We start from the raw sequence: 20,936 nt of genomic DNA on the forward strand, positions 1-20,936 counted from the left end.
GTCCTGGAAAGATGAGAAGCAGACCCCTGAAGCAAACAACCAGCCCAGTAATACCTCTCTTCCATAGCTCCCATAGTCCATAAATAGAAAAAAAAAAGGTTTATTATTGGTCTTTATTCTGATTCTGAAACAGTCTCCAGTGATGTCAACCCACAGTTCACATTGCCTGGCCTACGGCTGTTGGGGAGGGAAGCACTGGCTCTGTTTCACATATGTGATGCTGTTCTGTCCCCATCTCCAACCCCGCAGACTATGGCAAATGTGGCCATCCACAGGTATCCAGCAGACCTGTGACCAGTGAAGCCTGCATCAAAAACATGGATGTGTTGGTCCAATCATACTCTTCTGTTCAAAACTTGGAATGGGGTATGGAATTGGAGAGAGACAGAAGCAGCTAAGAAGACTGTCAAAATAAACTCATCTTTCAAGATTCAGGATGAGTATAATTACCCACAGACAAAGCCGAATCAATCTCTCCAGGCTCTGATTCCTCCTTCAGTCCTGCCTAACAGGGAGGCATGAATGAGCAGAGTGAGTAATCACAAGTAGCCTGAGATCGCTGGAACACATGAAATATATGGGGGGAGTTAGCAATGAAAATGTTGTAGATACGATGAGATCGGTTTTCAAGTAAAGCATTTAACCACTTTTTTTTTAATTTTTTGAGACAGAGTCTCACTCTGTCCCCCAGGCTGGAGTATAGTGGCACCATCTCAGCTCACTGCAATCTCCACCTCCTGGGTTCCAGCGATTCTCCTGCCTCAGCCTCCTGAGTTGCTGGGATTACAAGCACCCGCCACCACGCCCAGCTAATTTTGGTATTTTTTGTGGAGACGGGGTTTCACTGTGTTGAACAGGATGGTCTCAAACTCCTGACCTCAGGTGATCCACCCGCCTTGGCCTCCCAAAGTGCTGAGATTACAGGTGTGAGTCACCGTGCCCAGCCCTAAATGTGTGTTTTTTTTTAAGAATGATTACTTGGGGCCGGGCGCGGTGGCTGAAGCCTGTAATCCCAGCACTTTGGGAGGCCGAGACGGGTGGATCACGAGGTCAGGAGATCGAGACCATCCTGGCGAACACGGTGAAACCCCGTCTCTACTAAAAAAATACAAAAAACTAGCCGGGCGAGGTGGCGGGCGCCTGTAGTCCCAGCTACTCGGGAGGCTGAGGCAGGAGAATGGCGGAAACCCGGGAGGCGGAGCTTGCAGTGAGCTGAGATCCGGCCACTGCATTCCAGCCTGGGCGACAGAGTGAGACTCCGTCTCAAAAAAAAAAAAAAAAAAGAATGATTACTTGGGGTAAACACAGAAAATACACCAAAAGGGATTCCAGGTATGTGATTATTACCACAGCTCGAGTGATGAAGTGTAGAATTTAAGGCAGCAGACGCAGAAGAAACAGGACCAACTGCAGAGGCTTCTCTGAGGTAAAATTAGTAGGACCTGTCAGGTACGATGTATAGAGTAAGGGCTCTGAAAATTAAAGTCTACATTTTCAGAATGAAAGAATGGTGGCGTGTAATGAGGAGTACAAGAAGAACAGACACAAATATGAGCACATGAATATAGGACTGGATGTTAAGTTTGTGGGAAAGACCAGAAGAGAGATTCAGTATATTGTTAGAAATACAGGGCTGGGGCTCCAAACAGCTGAAGATGCAGACGTCACAGTCATCACTGATTCTATTCATAGAATACAGAATTCCTCAGAAACAGTATATTCAATTGTAGGATACAGGATTAAGGGCAGATGCCAGAAGAACCAACAAGAAAGGTAAAGGAACAGGAAACAGTGCCCTGGAAGCCAAAGACAAACACAAAGGTTGATGAGGGTGTTGTCAGGAGTGTCATCAAGGCAGGGAAGGCGACAAGCAGCAATGACATTAAAGTACAGCAAGTGGATGGCCTGGCCTGAAACAATCCATCACTTTCCTGCCTTCACAATCACACAAATTTTTTAAAATTACATTAGCATATATTACTTAACCAGTTAGTTATTCAAGTACATATTCATCAACAGAAAGTCTATTCTTCAGGAATTCTTGAGCTTCCATTAATAAGTATATACTGGTCATTTTGACGTGAGATTGTTGGACTTCCAAAAATTTTCTGGTACTATATTCAAATCTTTCAACTCAATTTAATAAATGCTTACTCAGTATCTCATGTCCATTACTGTGCTAGGTGGCAGAGATGCAGAGACTGATTCATTCATTCAACAAATGTGAGTGTCTCCTATATGCTGGGCACTGGGTGTGTAGCAGTGAATAAAGCACAATATCTTTCTTTCTAGTGGAAGAATAAATTAAACCTACTCTCCCTGAAGGAGCTCAAAAGAAACACATTATGTTCTTGACTTATCTAAGAAAGACAGCAAATATAATTATTTCATAAAGCTATTTGAAATTAATAACAAGAAACAAAAACTGTAATCACCTATAGTTAACATACCCATACTCTGGCATCATATAATATAAATAAACTTTATTATTTTTACACATTTATACATATGTGTATATTTTACATATTTTATACATATGTGTATATTTTACATATTTTATACATATGTGTATATGTATAAATACACATACATAGAGTCAGCTCCCAATTATCCACAGGTAAATTATCCATGCATCAAGGACAATTCCCAAATAGTGACTCACGATTCTGGGTAGTGTACCATCCAAATTTCTAGCATGTTATCTTCTAACACATGATGGAGTACGATATATAGACATGACATATGCCAGTTTTACACTATGTCCACCATTCTCCCCAGAAACATCAATGCAAGGAACAAAAACTGCTACATGCCTACAAAATCATTTCTGAACTAGGTATTTATAAAGGTATAAGTGTATATGTAGCAGTCACTGCAGTTAGTATCTAATAGAAACAACAAATGCCAATATAGATGTTTCTCACCAAAAAAGTATGGCTACGAAAATGCGATGCTTTTCATTCTCAATACCAAAGTTCAGATTTACATAAACAGGCCCTGAGTATTCAACTGATCCTGCCTTCATAGAAATTTCCATCTGGGTTATCATCTGCTCCACTTCTTCATTACAAGGAAAATCACAAAACTAACTTTTAAAAGACACCTTCTAAACAATCTAACTACAAAACCATTTCTTAAGCTCAAAACTCCAAAACTACTCTTACCATAACCAGTCCTATTCCACACCAACTCTTTCACTACAATCCTTTGACTTCATCCAGAACTCCAATCCCCTTGATCTCTCCACCGTCTTTCTCAATCTATCAGGCCTCCCACTGCCTGCTCTCTATTGTTAACTGACTTACCCTATAACACACCCTCCCTTTCAGTTCCCCAAGCATCCCCATGTGTGTTCTTGTCGCACGCCTTCATGCTTGGTATGTCCCTGGGTCCCATCTCCAATCCCCTCCTAACTCAGAAAAACTATGCTCTACCCAGAAGTAAAGGAATATAGATTTTGACTGAACTCTCTCCATCTATTTTTACCTCCATCCTTTTTCTCCCCTCTTCCATCAAGGCTGGGTTTGATGTCCTTCCTCTGAGCTTCCAAGACATGTCAGGCATACCATTAACAGAACTTATTACAACTGTATTTTATTTAACTTTGCTTTTCTGTCTTCCCACAATGGACTGTGAGCTTCTTGAGGCAAGGACTTTTTATTTCTCTGCTTTCCTAGAATCTAGCAGAGTATGTGATACATAGCAGGTATGAATAAATGTATACTTTTATAAATACTCTTATATTCTATAATTTAGGCAGAAAGAAAATATTTTAAAGTCATAAAGTAGGGCCAGGTATGGTGGCTCATGCCTGTAATCCCAACAGTTTGGGTGGCCGAGGCAGGAGGAATGTCTGAGTCCAGGCATTCAAGACTAGACTGGACAAAATAGATCTAGTGTCTACAAAAAAGAAATGTTTTTAATTGGCCGGTCATGGTGGCACATGGCTGTAGTCCCAGCTATTTGGGAGGCTGAGATGGGAGGATCACTTGAGCTGGGGAAGTTGAGGCTGCAGTGAGCCACAATTGTGCCATGGCACTTCAGCCTAAGACTGAGATGCTGTTTCAAAAACAAACAAAAACAAAAACAAAAAACCATAAAGCAACAATTAGCTCTTGCTCAAACACCTGTTGAGAAAAGCTATCCCACATGAGGGTAGGGAATGGGTACCAGAATCAGAGCTGCTCCTATGATTTACAAATCACACACTATTGCTCCTTCCCCTGCTTATTAATCCCAACACTTTTATACTGGTGAAACAGTCCAAACTCTAGCTTAAATGTCACCTCTTTTATGAAGTCTTCTAATATCTGCTTGCAGTCCTCTAAGAACCCAAAACACTTTGAATATACCTCTACATTAGCACTTTTAACTATGGATTGTACGTTTACTGTTTTACTTTTTACTTCAACAAGGTAAACACTCTAATGATGCATCTTTGAAATATGAATCCCAAGAAACCTACAAGGTATTACCTAACATATGTTCAATGAATTTTGGCTGATTTTATGAATAAAATTTTAAAACAGGGGAAAACAAAAAGAAACATCACCAAAAAAACCCAGCAATAAGCTAAGGAATTATGTCTGTGCTTGTGACACTGAACTGGACAACCCAAAAGAGGAGGGAGGCAGGGGCAGAAACTCTAGTCAATATCAGCTCATTCAACAACCAGTCAAGCTTGGTATCACTAAGGCCATCTATGTTCACAGATGCAATCATTTCTATGCTATAACATAATGTAATTAAAGAGGAAAGAAGCCTCACCAGTAAGTCATCTTCCATAGGCACTTCTTTCTTTTTTTTTTTTTTTTTTTTTTTGAGACGGAGTCTCACTCTGTGGCCCGGGCTGGAGTGCAGTGGCCGGATCTCGGCTCACTGCAAGCTCCGCCTCCCGGGTTTACGCCATTCTCCTGCCTCAGCCTCCCGAGTAGCTGGGACTACAGGCGCCCGCCACCTCGCCCAGCTAGTTTTTTGTATTTTTTAGTAGAGACAGGGTTTCAGCGTGTTAGCCAGGATGGTCTTGATCTCCTGACCTTGTGATCCGCCCGTCTCGGCCTCCCAAAGTGCTGGGATTACAGGCTTGAGCCACCGCGCCCGGCCAGGCACTTCTTTCTAAAACTGCCATATGAAAGTTAATACCAATAAGGTCAAATTTACAGAAATTATTCCTATCATTTTCTAGGAACCAAAAGGAATACAGAATGGGATATAAATCAATCAGTGAAAAGCCAAACCAATGAATTTTTTTAATTTCATTGAATAAAAATCAAGATTTCAACTGGCACTATACAGATCAACTCATTATTATCCTGATCTGAATCATGAGGAATAGACGCGAGGTTCCTCCCTCCAACCCACCATTCCAAAGGTTTTTACTCAAAAACAAAAACCCCATTCCTTCCGTCCCCAACCTTCTTGATTTTAACAGTGATAAAATCAGTGATAAGGTTTTATCAGTGATAAAAACTTTGAGACACTGTATTATATGAGCTAATCCTCAAGAGAGTTGGAAGGAGAAATTTTTAAAGTAACAACAACAACAGGTACATTTACTGAGCATTTAATAAGTGCCAGACACTGTTCTGATCACTTAGCATATATTATCTTTAACATTAGCAGGTTATACATAACACAAAAAAAGAGAAATGCAAATCAAAACCACAATGAGATACCATCTCACACCAGTTAGAATGGCAATCATTAAGAAGTCAGGAAACAATAGATGTTGGAGAGGATGTGGAGAAATAGGAACACTTTTACACTGTTGGTGGGATTGTAAACTAGTTCAACCATTATGGAAAACAGTATGGCGATTCCTCAAGGATCTAGAACTAGATGTACCATATGACCCAGCCATCCCACCACTGGGTATATACCCAAAGGATTATAAATTACTCTACTACAAAGACACATGCACACGTACGTTTATTGCGGCACTATTCACAATAGCAAAGACTTGGAATCAACCCAAATGTCCATCTGTGACAGACTGGATTAAGAAAATGTGGCACATATACACCATGGAATACTATGCAGCTATCAAAAAGGATGAGTTTGCGTCCTTTGTAGGGACATGGATGCAGCTGGAAACCATCATTCTTAGCAAACTATCACAAGAAGAGAAAACCAAACACCGCATGTTCTCACTCATAGGTGGGAACTGAACAATGAGATCACTTGGACTCGGAAGGGGAACATCACACACTGGGGGAGGGGGGAGGAGGGAGGGATTGCATTGGGGAGTTATACATGATATAAACGTTATGCACATGTACCCTGGAACTTAAAGTATAATAAAAAAATAAAATAAAATAAAATAAATCAAAAGCTAAATTTTTACAATTATTCCTAACTTTACCTCTCCAAATTTTCACATGAGTGAAAATTTTTACTTCTTCAATTCATTTTTTACTTTTATATCCTTTTTTTTTTTTTTTTTTGGTAGAGACGGGTTATTGCTATGTTGCCCAGGCTGTCTCAGACTCCTGGCCTCAAGCAATCCTCCCATCTCTGCCTCCTGAGTATTGGGATTACAGTAGTGAGCCAATGTAATTTAAAAACTGTAAATCCATAAATTTTCTATTCTTTCTCCAAATCCTTCAGTGGGATATATCCAATAAGCAAAATTATTGCTTTTTATTTAAATCAGGTCTATATTAAGACCGATTCAACTAAAATAAATATTCGGTTGCTAATTTTTTTTTTCCAGACAGGGTCTCTCTAGCTCTGTCGCAGATTGGAGTGCAGTGGCTTGATCACAGTTCACTGCAGCCTTGAACTCCCAGGCTCAAATAATCCTCCCAAGCAGTTGGAACCACAGGCACACACCACCCCACTCAGTTAATATTTTTTATTATTTTTATAGAGACCAGGTCTCCCTATATTGCCCAGGCTGGTCTCAAACTCCTGGGTGCAAGTGATCCTTCCTCCTCAGCCTCCCAAAGTGCTGGGATTATAAACATTAGCCACTGCACCCAGCCAAGATTTTTTTTTTTAATTATACAAAATATTATTTGTATGAAACAACATCTTTCTTCTGGTTTTCAATATATAAATGCAAGTACAAGGCCGGGCGCGGTTGCTCACGCTTGTAATCCCAGAACCTTGGGAGGCTGAAGCAGACGGATCACCTGAGGTCAGGAGTTCAAGACCAGTCTGGCCAACATAGTGAAACCTGGTTTCTACTAAAAATACTAAAAAACTGAGCCGGGTGTGGTGGTGTGCGCCTGTAATCCCAGCTACTCGGGAGGCTGAGGCATGATAATCACGTGAACCTGGGAGGTGGATATTGCAGTGATCCAAGATCACATCACTGCAGCCCAGCCTGTGTGATAGTGTGAGACTCTGTCTCAAAAAAAAATAAAAAATAAAAAATAAAAAATAAATCCGAGTACAGGTGCAATGCAAAGACACATTCAAACTAAAGGGCACAGATATAAGTACAACCTCTCTGTAATTTTTATTAAGAGCCTTTAAATTTTTCATATCTTTTGACCAAACAATTCCACTTCTGTGAATATTTAATGAAGAAAAACAAATTTACTTGAGAATTTCCATTTGCTATTTATAATAGGGGGTAATGAAAATATGCAAATCTAATAATTGGGAAAGGGTAAAGTACCTTACGTACATATAGTAGACTACTACGCAACCACTAAAAATATTTTCAAAACCATTCAATAACATGGGAATTGCTCATGATATGATAAATGAGAAGAAGTAGGTTAAATATTAAATACACACAATACATTTCCACTTTTGTTAACATACACACAAACAGATATCAAGACTGAAAACACCTCAGCACTGGCTACATCTAGAATGTAGAATTTATGTTTTTATGTATTTTCCAAATTTTCTCATCAAACACACATTATTAGAAGAAAAACTTAAATATATAAATTCATTGTAATTTCTACAAATTTATATAGCAACAGTATTGACATGCCTGAAACACTAGGTCAATTTATGATCTTTTAAACAAGAAATTGAATGGTAAACTTAGAGAAGACACTAAAAATATTTCTGTTCAAAACATACAACTCTATGGAATTATGAAATAATATCCAATCTAGCTGAAAAGTTTCCCATTGGCCTTAATAGATGACCACCACCAAAATCGACAGAAAATATGATCAGGCATATTGTTTTATTCATAGATGTTTTAATACTGCTGAAGATAATTTTGGTAAATTGTAACATTCCTAATCATAAAATTCAAATCATAAAAAGTTAAGTTTCCGAATTCTGTAATAATAAAATTTAAACTTTTTGTAGTAGCTGAGGACCAAAGAAGCAAACTGACTAGATACAGATACTGCTTACTAGTTGGCACAGTCAAGCCTCCAAGTTTCCTAATCTTCCCAGTCTACTCTCAATGGACGGCTTGGTAAGCGACGGCTTTATTTTTATTCTGTCTCATGCGTGCTGTGGCCCATTTATTTTTGCATCCAGTTTCATCCCAGAGGACCTCTGCACAAACTCCTGCCCCTCTGGCCTTCTTGTGGATTTTTCCCAAAGCCAAGTCACCATCCCACCCCACCCCACCCCACCGCTTCAAGCCTCTGCCTAGAAAGCGGCCCAGTCGCCCCACCACCACAACACCCCACCACCCCACCACCATCCCCCTTCTCCTAGATCAGCTGGATGCCACTTCCTCAGAGAAGCCTTTCAAGACAGCCTACTCCTGTTCCCCACCCTTGGCACCCTACAACTTTGCCTTCACAGGACCTATTGCAGCTGTAATTAAATAATTACTTGTGGAACTGCTTAATGTTCATCTTCCCACTTTATGCACCAGGGAAGGCCCATATTTGTCTTATTCATCACTCTATCCTTGGTGTCCACTAGCAAGGTACCCGGTGGGAGCATCCATCACACAGATGGACGAACAGATGGACAGATGACAGATGTTAAGAATAATAATTTATTTAAATTTTCCTAAGATACTTTTATTTTCTTTCTATAAAAAATATGTAATTGTCGGCCCGGCGCACCTGTAATCGCAGCAGTTTGGAAGGCCAAGGCAGGTGGATCACCTGAAGTCAGGAGTTCAAGACCAGCCTGGCCAACATGGTGAAAGCCCATCTCCACTAAAAATACAAAAAATTAGCCGGACGTGGTGGTGGGTGCCTGTAATCCTAGCTACTTGGGAGGCTGAGGCAGGTGAATCACTTTAACCCAGGAGGCGGAGGCTGCAGCGAGCCAAGATCGTGCCATTGCACTCCAGCCCGAGCAACAAGAGTGAAATTCCATTTCAAAAAAAAAGTAATTGTCTGAGTACTATTATCTATTTTATAACCTTAGGCATACCTGTATTCTAAATTGCGAACTTTTCCCTGTTGAGCATTTGCCCTACTTCAGTTTTTCTTTAGAATTATACACCTTTTTTATGGTGACTATTACGTTCCCAAAAACAAGGGAGTCGGGGGTGCAGGGGGAATGCCACAAGAGCAGCACTGCCACGGATAGAGCAGAAAAGCAAAAAATAAATAAATAAATAACATTCACATCTGTGGTCCCAAAGGAACAAGATTCCTATCATTAGAAAACTCATTCAAGCCTTAAAAATGAACAGAATGAGAATAGGCTGTTAGTAACCCCACAACCCCTCACCCACTAGACCTGCTCTCCCACCCCATCTTGGCCACCAACTCTCTTGTGGCTTCTCTTGCCCACTGAAAACCTAGCCCCAGGAACCAATGTTTCTGTGACAACCATGTCCTTCCTAGAGGACTCCCGAGCACTCACTACCCCAGAGCTCTAAAACACAACAGCTCCCTGCAGATTCACTGCATTTTCTTCACTTCTACCCCAGAGCTCTAAAACACAACAGCTCCCTGCAGATTCACTGCATTTTCTTCACTTCTACCCCCGAGGCTGCCAGCTGGAGAGTTACACAGCCAGGACCCATGCCACATGTCTGTGAGACCCAGCCTTAGCTGAGGCCTCCGTAGACAATGCCTACTGAGAAGCACTCTCTTCCCTAGTGAGAAGCACTTTACGTATCTTTCATTGACTTCTCACTTTTTTCTATAAACATCTAAGTCCAGAACTTTGTTCACTCTCTGCCACTCCCTGATCTCACCATTGTCTACCCAGACGACCCCTCATCTGGCTTCTTTTGAGTAGATCCCAGCTATCCCACTTCGCATTTTTAAAAATAAAATTTTTTTAACTGAATTCTCCTTTCCACATCTTCCACCATCACTCTGCTTTTCACCTTTCCCACCTCAAATGGAAAGCTGAACCTTCCCATTTCTAGAACCTACTCAAAAGCATTTGGTAAAATTCCCTTCACTTTGTCCTGCAAAGATCCAGTTGGTTGCCAAGTCCTAATGGTTCTGCTTCCTCTGTCATCCCCGACCTCCTGCCCTTTCTCATGCTTTTCTTTGTCAGTTCAGGTCCTTTCTCCTGTCACCTGGCAGAATTCAACTGTATCCCTAGTTACTCCTCTGTCTCTAGTCCCCTCTCCCCCTCCTCCATCAATGCATCCTTCATCCACGTTGCCAGCGTGACAATGCCACTCCCTTATAACCTGTATTTCACATCGATCCTCTCTTCAAGAATCTCAATTCCCTCCTCATTGTCTAAAAGGGGGGAAAAAAGAAGGAATAAAAAAAAATTCCAAACTCGTCTGCCAAGTACTTAAGGCTCTCCACAACTTGAAGTCAGCTTACTTTTCAACTCTCACCTTCCAACTCTCTACTTCACACACTACATACAAATCAATTCCAACCACCTCTCTGCCTCCTTTACCTGTCTTCTCTGCCTTTGCTCACTTTGCCGTTAGCTCTACCTGGAATATCCTTTATTCTTCTGCATACATCCAAAGTCTAGTTGTCTCTTAGCATCTATATTGATAAGGCATTCTCTGATACCCAAACCTCCACTGGCCCTAACCCCAGCCTGAACTTCTCTACTCATCCGCTGACCCCTTAGGGCACTCTCTTACGGCACTCATTTTCTTCTGTAATTATGTGCTAACCAATTGTACATCTCAATATAGAATGCTTGTAAGCTCCTAACATCAGGGAAACAGTTCTGCCTCATCTTTCACTCCATCTATTTACTGCCCACTGCCTCTGAGATGGTTTTCATGAGAATCCTGTTTATTGAGATGTCAAAAGAGGAAGAGACTCATGCAAATACCCCAGTGAATTCCAGATAGTAAACACATCAATGAATACATGGGGAAATGCACAAAGCTAACTGATAAAGTAAAAGACACCTAAAAAATAAATATGGCATGGGTAACAAAAATCCTGAGTCAAGTAAAAGAGGCGGGAAAAGGAGGTAAAAAAGAACAATGATGAAGAAGCAGATTCCTCTCCATCCTCCAAAAGCAAGAAAGGATTACAGAACAACAACAACAACAAAAAAACACCAGAAGTCCAGTCAGACTAAATGGCACAGACAATGCCACACCACCAGTCTCAACGGCAGGGTTACAAACAACTTGGGCCAGACCTTCAAAGCTCTTCCTGCAACAACTCACTCTCTTCATTTGCTAGCTGCTAGTTCTCCCTTCCTATTCCTAGAAGCTTTAATTCATTCAACAACTACTTTGAGTTTAATCAATAAAGAGGTTATGCTAGGTCGTAATTGTTTTTGTCCTCCAAGTCAGTGTTCCTTTCTTCCCCACAGGATGTGATTTATCCTCACAGCTTCCTGAGTCCTGCTAAGCAGCTGATGGCTCAGTTTTATCTGCCAGTCTTCCAAACTCCACCGCCCCCTGGACATCCAATGTGAATACCTTCCTCACAAATCTTTCTTCAACTCTAACATTAGTCTCATTTTGCTCAGCTGACCATTCCCTCGCTACTTTGGCAAAACATGAGCTCCCTGTCCTCTATACTGCTCATTTAACATTTACAACAAACATCTCCTCCGTAACTTCATATGGCCTAAAATCTCTGTCCTTACAGAATTAATATTTCCTAGTCCCCTTTAAACGTGTATCTTTATTAATATAATGGGTTCACTCACACACTGGATTCAGGATGTCTTGTTGCCATTTATCAAAAAACTACTTGTGAAGGGCAGAGAAGGGACAAAGAGGAAGAAAGAATATACATAGGGAAAACAGGAAAAAAGGAAATTACAAGACAAGACAGGTGAGCTAGAGAGATGAAGAAAGCAACTAACATAAGTCATGATAACTTTGTGAGGTAAGAATTGAAATATTTATGTTACAGAAATTGAAATGGAAGGCGGAGAAAGGTTAAGTCACTCGATCAAATTTACCTATCACGCTTTACATACACGGACGACAATGGTTCCTTGGACGGCAATGGTTCCTTGGTTCCTTCTCCATCAACACAAGGTTGATGATATAGGATAATATACATAGAAACACCATCAAATCATTATCAGGATCATATTACAAAAGGTATTTAAAACTAACAAGTAGACCCTTGGTAATTATCTGAGAATTTCACCACGTCAACCCACTTTCTTTTTTTTTTTTGTTTTGAGACTGAGTCTCGCTCTGTCGCCCAGGCTGGAGTGCAGTGGTGCGATCTCGGCTCACGGCAAGCTCCGCCTCCTGACTTTCAATGTGCTTTATACATATTTCAAAAAAAATGAAACAGGATAAATCTTAATTTTTTTTTTTTTTTTTTTTGAGAGAGAGTCTCCCTCTGTTGCCCAGGCTGGAGTGTAATGGTGTGATCTCCGCTCACTGCAACATCCACTTCCCATGTTCAAGCAATTCTCCTGCCTCAGCCTCCCAAGTAGCTGGGATTACAGGCACCCACCACCACACCCAGCTAATCTGCACTTTTAGTAGAGATGGGATTTCGCCACATTGGCCAGGCTGGACTCAAACTCCTGTCCTCAGGTGATCCGCCCACCTCAGCCTCCCAAAATGCGGGGTTAAAGGTCACCATGCCCAGCCAAATCCTAAATTATTGATATTAAAATATAACAAATTCTAGTTAACGTCCCTCAACTTACAATTTGCCATAGTTTACAATATCTCTTCCCAATCTCCACTAGCAAACAGTTATAATACATCAGACATTTCCTTGAATCACAGATGTATGGGTTAAAATGCTGCTTCAAAAAAGGCAACACCACAAACTGAGTAGACTTAGAAAGAAAATACTGCATACTCTAACAAGAAATAAAACTAATAAAAATAGTATGTATTGAGTAATGACTATGCCAAACACTCACCTCATTTGAATCTCACAACAATCTATGGGTAGATTTCTATTATTATCTCCATTTTACAGATGAAGAAATTGACACAGAAATTAAATACGCTGCCCAAAGACACATAGCTAAAAAGTAGAGCCAGGATTCAAATCCAAGCAATCTTAACTCTGAGCCCATGTTCCTACCCACCAAACTGCAATGAAAAAAGTACACTACATTTAGAGGAAAATATTTAAAGGAAACAAACACTAAAACACAGAATTAGCTAAATCAAATGTACATTAACACAGAAACATTTCCCAAGAGAAAGGGTACACGTGAATTATCCCTACAGTCATGCAGAGAATTAGAAGTAAAATAATATGTATCTGTAAAATATGTACTAAGATATTTCTCTATTTTAAGATATTTTTATTAAGAAAAAAAAAAAAAGCAAAGAAAGTTAACTAAAATAAAGGTTACCAAAAAGAGCCTTAGAGGAAAAGTGCCCATTATAGTTTTGTACTTTAAGTATAATGGACAAAGAATGGTACCTTAGGTCAAATAATGAAAAGATCAGAGGAAGGCCGAGACAAAAATGTAAAGAATAAAGAAAAAGGAGCACAGGTTAACTACAGTGTCAAAAATTAAAATAGACAAAGACTTGCGTTCAATAATACTTACGGTAACAATGTTTGTAATAACAACAACAACAAAATGGAAACAGCCTAAAAGTCTATCAACAGAGCAAAGGTGAAATAAATATGGTATAAACCTAAAATGTACTAACTTGTCACAGTAGAAATAAATGACATAAATCTACATGAACCCACACTGATGAAATGAGTTGAAACTCAATTCATGAAACCACACTGATAAGCGATTTTGAGTGGGGGTAAAATAAACAGTATGCTGAACAAGAATATATGCAGTACCATCTATATGAAGTTTAAGAATACACAAAACAATACTATACACTGTCTAAGGAAACACACATGTGTAATAAAGCTGTAGAGAAATACACAGGAATAATAAACACCAAATTCAGAGCAGTGGTTAACTGTAAGATCTGAGGGAAAGGCATGGGTTTCTTTAAGTGGATTAAATTTTATGAAATATTTTTCAAACATACAGAAAGTGTGTCTATATTTTAGTTAAAAGACAGGAAAAGAAAATGGAACTAGCAGACTATGGGATCCCAAATTCCTTTATATACCAATCTAAAAAATCAATAACAATTCCTGTGAAGGAAGGTTAAAGGGGAAAGCATCCTGAGGAATTATGTCCAAAAAGAAAATTCTAGGCATGGTGGTTCACATCTGTAATCCCAGCACTTTGGGAGGCTGAGATGGGCAGATCACGAGGTCAGGAGTTCGAGACCAGCCTGGTCAACATGGTGAAATCCCATCTCTATTAAAAATACAAAAATTAGCCAAACACGGTGGCGGGCACCTGTAATTCCAGCTATTAGGGAGGCTGAGGCAGGAGAATTGAACTCAGGAGGCGGAGGTTGCAGTGAGCAGAGATCACACCACTGCACTCCAGCACAGGCGACAGAGTAAGACTCTGTCTCAAAAAAAGAAAAAGAAAAAGAAAATTCTAGTTAAATTCTATCAATTTCCTTATGATTTCCCGGGGGGATGGGAGTTGCAGGGACAGTTTTATTTGGGGCAGCAACTTTGTGTAATTAAACCAGACATAAAACTGCCCCTAAATGTCATCACAGCTCTTTTCCCTACACAATCACGACTTCAGAGGTTAATATGAACTTCAAGTGAACTGTCACTGCGGGGAGGAGATGCAGCGTCCCGGTTAAGAACATGGACTCTGGAACCAAACTGCCTGGGATGAAATTCAGCACACATTTAGCACACAATCGCCCAAGTCACTTAAATTGCTCTGTGCTTCAGTTTCCTCATCCGTAAAAATTAGAATGACAAAAAGAACCTATTTTCCGGAGGGCACGGTGGCTCAAAAACCAATCCCAGCACTTTGAGAGGCTGACGCAGGCGGATCACGAGGTCAGGAAATCGCGACCATCCTGGCTAACACAGTGAAACTCCCGTCTCTACTAAAAATACAAAAAATTAGCTGGGCGTGGTGGCGGGCACCTGTAGTCCCACCTACTCGGGAGGCTGAGGCAGGAGAATGGTGTGAACCTGGGAGGCGGAGCCTGCAGTGAGCAGAGATAGCACCATTGCACTCCAGCCTGAGTGACAGAGAGAGACTCCGTCTCAAAAAAAAAAAAAGAACCTATTTTGCAAGGCTGAGATAAAAATTAGAACAGCATTTGGCCACGGTATCCTATAAAGATGTCAGCTATTATCCTTATTCCAAAGACTGTTCATTCAGAAAAACAAAAACTAGGCTTTGTATCCAAATAATATAATTAAGTTCAATTACTTTCTGCATCAAATAGGGGACAGAAAAGTTGACCATGACAGGACAGTGGAAAATGTGCAGCTTTTCATGGCTTGAGCAATCAACGTTAGGATAGTAAGATAAGCAATTTTTAATTTTTCTAACAATATTCTTTGGTAGTGTTCTAACACCTCCAATGCGCACACATCTGTCTACATACACATACACACACACACAGAGGATCCAAAATCAAGGTAAAACATTCTATTTCTTGGCTCCCTGTTGACCTGGCAAAACTCCAGTTCATCTTGGAAAACCTAGTTCAGCTATCATCTCCACTGAGAAGTTTCCCCTTTTCCTTCCCTACTCTGTGCCCGCTCTGCACTTCTTCTCTATTTCCTAACAGCTTCCACTGCTGCACTGATTATACTATCCTGTTATATATTTGCTCATATGTCTTCTTCTGTTGCACCATGCTGTAATTTGTTCATACACCTCCTTTCTGTGGTGAACTGTGAGCTCCTTAAGAGCAGGAACTCGCTCAATCATTTCCAAATTCCGAGTACCTTGCAAAACAGACACTAAATAAATACATGAATGAATGAATCCTTAATAACAAATACCTTCACAAACAAGCAGAAACCTGTGTTTGGAGGCGACTTATCCAAAAAGTTGGTTATTTAAGTATCTTCAATTCTAAACAAAAATTAGCAGATCAATTGAAACTACCGAATCATCCAATTCTTTATCCTTCAAAATGGGAAACATCAAAAATATGTAAGTAAACATATTCCAATAAAAACAGAAGCTAAACTTTAAATAAAAAGAATTAAGGCACCTATGATGTCAGCAAAACAAAAACAGTCCTAAAGCTTTTTTCTAATGAAACCAAAAATAAACATGTAAGGAAGGCATCACAGGACTTACCATTTAGAGTGTCTCCTTTTACAGAAAATAAATAAATTACGATCAAAAGTCAGATGAAAATATATACTCTATTGAGGTGGATGAAATTAAGACTGAGCCACATTTTACATCAATCACACAATGCTCTTGTGGCAAAGTTTTCTAAAAGACTATCTCATGGGTCAACTAAAATTGGGCTAATTTTTAGAAATTTAACAGTTCTTGACAATTTTTTGGCATTTGCTTAGGACTCCGTAAGTTGCAGGGCCTGTTTTCTGCCACTGTGGGAGAGATGTCCCTCCTCCCAGCGAAAACACGGGCCTTAGTTGTGCTTTGGGTTCCATCCCAGCCCCATCCTTCTAGGAATTCTGCACAAACCCTTTTCTAGTCTATATTCAACCACTCTCTCTCCACAGAGCCTTCCCATCAGCATTCAAACATGCTGAAATCAAACCTATTGGAAACAGTTTCCTATACTTACTGTCTCCGTTTTCCTCACCTCCCACTGCTCCCCATTCCACCCCTACCTGCAGATCAGCATCTCTTTCAAAGATGACCTTCACCTTGCTAAATCCAATGGATGGTTCTCAATTCTTCTCTCATAGGAGCATTCCACAGTACTGACTCATCACCCTGCAGGGACATCTGTTTCTGGCTGTCCTCTGACCTTCCCGGCCACTCTTGTCTCCTTGGCAAGCACAACCTCCTCTGCCCAGCTCCATCCCAGGCCTCCTTCTCTTCTGTATAGCCTCCCCATAGGCAATCTCACCCATGCCCATGGTTTGAGCTCTTGCCTCCACATGGAGGGCTTCAAAATAGTAAATGGCCACCCCAATTCTGAGCACTAAACCAGTACGTCAATAAAGGCCTCAAAGGCAGCTCCAACTGAACACTTTCAAAACTAAAGTCACGCTCTTCCCATATCCAGAATCCAGTTCTCTACCAGTAAGCCCCAGCTCAGTGAATAGCACACATATCCCTTCAGTTGCACAGGTCTGAAACCTAGTAATCACTTAACATCTCTTTCTTCCACTCCATCTACTATTTATCACCATATCCTGACAATTTTATATCTCCATTTTCTCAGTATTTCTGTTTACCATATATGACTCTTAAGAGGATCAATGAGCCAACATATGCTAGTACTTTGAAAATTTAAAAAAAAAACATTTAGTATTAGTATTCATTAACTGAAATCTCTTCGAAAGCAGGAACTTTGGCAAGTTCATCTTTTTTATTTATTCCACATGGTACCCCTAGGACGGTGTTTTGCATGCAGATGGCCCTTAAGTAAATATATTGCAATGTATTATTTCTATTGGCTTCATACATGTTCAACTGAGGCATTTATGTATTTTTAACAATCTGTATTTCCCAATCCAGCCATCAAAAAATGATCTCGTAAGAGGTGAGACTTTTAAGTTAAATGACCCTGTGAAGCGTATGCTACAACGGATACTCTTCATTAATTATGATGCTCCTTAATTTAAAAGTCTATCATCCTTGGCCTAGCTTTCCTAAAAAAATCTAAATCCCATATTCAAGCCCAAATCTCACAGTAAAGAGTCTTACTCCCTCTTAACAGTTCATCTTGAGTGGTAGAAAGTATTAGAGGACTATTTAAGCTTTAAGTACCCTGAAGGCAGACAGAATGACAACTTGTAAAGTTGCCTATTTCATTTTTGTATCTTGCAAAATGAGCTGGGATGACATTCAGAGTATGAAAGACATTGTGAAATGAAAAGAATTATTGTTGCTCACAACTTCCCAAACTCTTGCATTATGTACATAATTGCAGGCTCAGATTTCAAGACTGTCCTCTAGCAAAACCTCACCACATCAATTCAAAAACAGCTCCCTAGACTAGATTTCCATCTATATCACAATCTTGCTCACAATCCTCATTCACACAATACCTTTCCTTCATCGTACCTATCAAACTTGCAATCACTTATTCCTTTGTATGACCATTTGCTTCTCCTCTATTTTTCCCTCTAGTCACTGCTGTCTTCTCAGCACCTAATAACGTGCCTGACATATCACAAAAATTAAATGGCTCTAGATGAGGCAATTAATCGAATGAGGAATGAAACAGTCACTTAACTGGAACCAACCAGCAGGGAAGCAAATAAGCAAATGAAACAGAGCTTGAGGCTTTAAGATCTGACCCTCACCCCAAACCAGACAGAGGATGATTTTCCCCTCATAAGTTGTGCGTCCTTCATGTCTCCCATTCTTTCTTTCTTCCTTCAAGGAGAACATTTTAGACCCTCAGAATATTTAAGTTTTAAGTCACTGAGTCTAAAGCCTTACAAATTCAGTAACTGAGATCCAAAGATACGACGTGACTTGTCACCTTGACCCTTAGGTCCAATGGTCCACTCTGCCCCTATACCTAATGTCATCCTACAAAACCAATACTTTTTATACAAACGAGAAATCAGGAAAAGTCTAGAGAGAAAACGCACGCGAGAATTACAAGAGAAGGCCTACTCATCCCCAAGTGTGAGGAACTGCACAGAAAAATGCCAGAAAACAAAATAAAGTCTGTGCAAAAGATTCCCATGTCACACCACCTCTCCCCTATAGTACTCTTCTAATACACTTTCAGGAACAACTCAGCAGCACCCTCAACTCTCAGAACTAATTTGGGGAAAAACAAAATAGGTTGATGATCATGAAAGAAGGTATCATCAAACTACAACTCTCCTGGCCACCCAGACTAAAATCCACTGTGGAAACTATTCAGCCAGCCACCAAGGAGAGGCAGCAAAATGTAGTGGTTAGATTTAAGAGCTCTGGATTTACACAGGCCTGTCTGAATCCCAGCTTCTTACTAGCTGAGATCTGAGGCAAGTTAATACGTCCAATCTGCAGTTTCTCCCGCTGTAAAATGGGAATAATCCCCACCCCAGAGGACTATTAACCGTGTAAAGACACTATACATAAAGCTCTCCGAACAGTGTGTAGCATGTAATAAAAGCTCAATAAATGTCGGCTATTTGTTATTCTTTTCAGCTATAATTTCGTTCACAAAGCCTATTGCCTTTCTAGCTTCCATATAATTTTAAAGACATTCCTCCAGCCTTTTCATTTTCGAGGGGCCTTTTATATAACAGCTTACAGCACACTTTCTAATATCAGACTTTCTGGGCAAACCATTTGAAAACCTGTGCCTCGGGCTCCTCCTCTGTGAAACGAGCCTGATAACGCCTACCCCGCAGGATTGCTGGTAGTAAGCAGTCCCCGAGTTACACAACCTATCACCAGTGTGTGATTAAAACGCACTTGGGGAAAACTAAACCTGCAACTCTCAACCCCAAACATCAGTTTTAATCCCAGTCCCACCACCACGATAGTGTCCAGAACCAATCATCAAGGTCGACCCACCTCACGCACCCGATTTCTTCTCACCCCACGCAGCAACAGCCCCTCCCGCCCTGCCAAGCAAGGGTTTTCCGAAATCGCAGGGCTGAGTCTCCTCCCACGGACACCTCACTGCTGGGGCCGCGGCAGAGCCCCCCTAATTCAAGGGACTGGCCTCCCCACCCCGCCCCACAGCGCCGGGAGGCACGCAGTGCATCCTCCCTGCCTGGTCAGCACCGCCCCACGCCGTTCGCTCTGCAGCTCCTGGCTCGCGTGGGCTCAGGGCCGAGGCCCCACGTCAGCCGCTTCCTGGACCCCAGCGGGCCGCCTCCCACCCTGCGCGCCACTGCTCCCGGCGCCGCGGGCTGCCTGCGCGCACACCCAGCGGCCAGGTGCGGCGCCGACGTCGGGGTCCCGGGCCCCGAGGCTGGGGCGCCCCTCCGGCCCAGCCGAACCGCACGCGGAGGCCGCACCGCCAACCAGCTCCCGCCGCTCCCACAACCCGCGCGGCACTCACCGCGACGCCGGAGTCCGGGTTCCTCCGGCCTCGGGCCCACGCAGGCCTGGCTGAGCCCCAGAGCGTTCACGCCCCGCGCCGCCGCCCGGGGACCCTGGCGCAGCCGTCGGGGCCGCACTGCGAGGGGACAAATGTCTGCGACCCCGTCCGCCGCCTCCTCGTCCCGGCCCCGGCCTCAGTGACAACGGCAGTGTCGCAGCCCGGCGCCGGCAGAGCAGCGTCTGTTGAGCGGAACCGCCTGGGACGCTCACCCCCGGCCGGCACTCGTTGCATATGCAGAGAGGCTGCCGCCCATTGGCCCGCGGGCGGTGGCGCGTGCGGGGCTGGGCCTATCGAATTCGGGCCGGGGAACGCGGTGCTGGCTGCCCGGGGCGGGGTGAGGTTACTACGGGTCATTCCGCGGAGCCGCCGCCGACCGGACCTGGCTGCAGTCTGCGCGGGGCGGGGGCGGGAACGGGGTCGACCGGGAAGGACGAACCGAGGCTGGGGGAGGGGAGCGGGGATCTGCGGTAGGGACGTGGGAGGAGAGGCCAGCCCAGTAGGGTCTGCAGGAGCTGCGTCCCTCCAGGAAAAAAACACCCCCCCCCCAAAAAACAAAAACATTACAGACGCACAATTACTGCTGTACTGTATAAATTTCAAT

The 20,936-nt window shown here is 42.0% G+C and overlaps 1 protein-coding gene across 1 annotated transcript in view; it reads right to left on the bottom strand.

The window, feature by feature from the left end:
• Positions 1 to 20,613, bottom strand: part of ACSL3 (acyl-CoA synthetase long chain family member 3) — an 83,416-nt gene extending 62,803 nt beyond the window's left edge. The window contains exon 1 of the mRNA XM_033230064.1: positions 20,294 to 20,613. The gene's annotated coding sequence lies outside the window, so the exon portion shown is untranslated. The remainder of the gene's footprint in view (positions 1 to 20,293) is intronic.
• Positions 20,614 to 20,936: the final 323 nt, after the last annotated feature.

Source organism: Trachypithecus francoisi, unplaced genomic scaffold (genome assembly GCF_009764315.1).
Source record: "Trachypithecus francoisi isolate TF-2019V2 unplaced genomic scaffold, Tfra_2.0 Lachesis_group13, whole genome shotgun sequence".
NCBI classification, from domain to species: Eukaryota; Metazoa; Chordata; class Mammalia; order Primates; family Cercopithecidae; genus Trachypithecus; species Trachypithecus francoisi.